The sequence below is a fragment of the Bidens hawaiensis genome, unplaced genomic scaffold (assembly GCF_021521415.1).
Source record: "Bidens hawaiensis isolate Kalapana, Puna unplaced genomic scaffold, B.hawaiensis_p1.1 tig00020022_1, whole genome shotgun sequence".
Classification (NCBI taxonomy): domain Eukaryota; kingdom Viridiplantae; phylum Streptophyta; class Magnoliopsida; order Asterales; family Asteraceae; genus Bidens; species Bidens hawaiensis.
The window spans coordinates 277,224-279,904 of record NW_027493041.1 but is presented as its reverse complement, the minus strand read 5'-3'; the positions used below and the strand labels follow the sequence as shown (position 1 = coordinate 279,904).

At 35.1% G+C, this 2,681-nt stretch overlaps 1 pseudogene across 1 annotated transcript; it reads left to right on the top strand.

Annotated features, from left to right (window-relative positions):
* The first annotated feature begins 911 nt into the window (after positions 1-911).
* On the top strand, positions 912-2,393 carry LOC143559699 (protein IQ-domain 26-like; annotated as a pseudogene). The gene is made up of 2 exons (XR_013139990.1): positions 912-1,419; positions 1,518-2,393. The product of XR_013139990.1 is annotated as a protein IQ-domain 26-like (transcript).
* The last annotated feature ends 288 nt before the right edge of the window (positions 2,394-2,681 follow it).

Genomic DNA, 2,681 nt, shown 5'->3' with positions numbered 1-2,681 from the left:
ACTAATGGTGTAAACTGAATTGGCCGTCTACCTTTTTCCGTTTATGGAACATGCAATTATCTATGTTATTATATTCATGAATCGTCTTTATTATTAAAATTAATTTTAATATGAATTAAAAGGTTTGTAATAATTGATTAAAAATTACGTTTATAACTATCAAAACCAAACATTTTATCGTTAACAAAGCAGGTTTGGCTGATTCTTCCAAACTCACCCAACTTATTAATCATTTTTTCGAATGATGATTTTGCTAATTATTTTTCAATTGTTTACAATTTTGTGCTGAATCATTAAGAGGCTTGACTGATTAATAGGTAGCTAGCCTTTGAATTATTTAACATGTACATGAAACTTAACAAGGTTCTATGAACCATTTAAAGTTTTTATTTTTGTAAACCAAACGCATTTTATTTTTAACTGATTCAGAAAAAGGCTACCAAACAATCCAAACTAAATTGATTTGTTTAGAATTTATATCATAACAATAAACTGAACCATTAACCCTTCTAACACAAAAGATTTTTTGAAATTTAGGAGGTTGGTGTGTGACTGTGGCCATTATAGTATGGAATTTGGTGACATCATAATGCTACTTTTCACAAAAACTTTTTAAAAGATTTAGATTCAATTGATTTTGTCCGTGATTCTTGACTTGTTTGACTGGCATATGCGTTCACATAAATGATTAATGACTGTGCTTTTTCTTACCTATTCATACTTCCCAATTGGACCATTAAAAGTTTACCGGTTTCCTGAAATCTAAAACTCATGTCTCATTTTCCATCTTCTTTCTCTGTTTGATTATTTCTTCTACATCATTAATTTCTTTGTCATGTAATGCAGTTCATCCACGAGATAGTGTCAGAAAAACAAATATATATATATATATATATATATATATAAAACCATACATTATATCTGAAAGTGCATTATTTAAAGGTTTTGATTCCACTTTATTCACATTTTCTGTCTCCATCACCTCTCTGCCATTCCATCTGATAATAAACATTTGGTTCTTCTTAAATTCCCATTTTGTAGTTATATCACAATATGGGAAAAGCTACAAGGTGGATCAAAGGTTTGCTGGGTATGAAAGATAAAGAAAATGTACACAATATAAATATAAATTCTAGTGACAGGAAAGACAAGAAAAGATGGAGCTTTGGAAAACCCTTGAAACATGAATTCCAGAAACAAGCGGCACCAAGCGATGCCGCCTGGTTGAGGCCTTACATGTCGGAGACGGAAAAGGAACAAAACAAGCATGCAACTGTTGTTGCGGCTGCCACGGCCGCTGCAGCAGCTGCCGTGGCCGTCGTGAGACTCACAAACTTACGTGGAAAAGTCTCATTTGACGGCCACGACAGTGAAAACCGGGCAGCTATTAAGATTCAAACCGTCTTTAGATCCCATTTGGTAATCACTTAACTACTATTAATTACATATTTTTGTAGTTTTTTTCATAGAATGAGGATTGTATTTTGTAATTGTGTTTTTCTTTTATTTCATCACAGGCTAGAAAGGCTTTAAGAGCTCTAAAAGGATTAGTGAAATTACAAGCTCTTGTGAGGGGATTTCTGGTTAGAAAACGAGCCGTCGCGACTCTTCATAGTATGCAAGCTCTAGTTAGAGCTCAGGCCGCCATCAGATCGGATAGGGCCCGCCGCTCGTTCACCAAACACCAACAACGGTCTGAGCCATCGGAGGGCCATAGAAAATCAAAATGCTATGATGAGAGCTCGAAAATAGTCGAAATAGACACCTACAAACCACAATCGAGATCGCAACGCATCAACAATTATACACCTTACTCTGGGGAGGATTTTAGTTTCAATTCCAATTCCAATTCCAATTCCAATTCCAATTCCAGTTCACAGTATCAGTATAACAACAACATGCAATCTCTCCATCAGTATCAAAACCCCGTGCATACCTCGATTCCTGAATTCCATCATCTCCAAGACTTTGAGTGGGGATTCGTGGATAACGATTACAAACTCTCAAACTCGGCTCAAAGCTCGCCTCGTTTTAGTAACTCAAACAGGTCAAAAAGGCCAACCAACACGACTAAAAGTGTATGCGGAGATAGCTTTTTTAGGCCATATTACAACAAACCCGAGTTACATGGGGAGCACACAGTCGTCTAAAGCGAAATTAAGGTCACATAGTGCCCCTAAACAAAGGCCAGACTTAGGGGCAAAGAAGAGGTTGTCACTTAATGAAATAGTGGCATCAAGATATAGTTTAAGTGGTTTGAAGATGCAGAAGAGTTGTTATGAAGTTCAAGAAGCTATTGATTTGTAAGGGTGGTTAGCTACTTAGATTATTAATGTGAACATTGAATCTTTTTATTTTTTGTTTCATTTATGTATATTAAGATTGAAATTGAATATGGATGTGTTGTGTACATTATATTAAAGTGTAAGATTTTCCGGTATTAATAAGCGTTGTTGAATCAATTGAACCCGAACAGACTACCTGAACCGTACTTGTCTCCGTTACATGCATATTGTTCAATTAGTATATATTAAATTATTAACGGTCTTGGTTTCGGTTCAGTTTAGTTGGTCTGTTCGTATGAACAGCTGCAGCGGGAATGCTTGTTTGACTAATGTTTAAATACTAGAGTTGTTTATGTTTAAACTATATCCGTTAAAAAACCTTTCATATTGAATTTA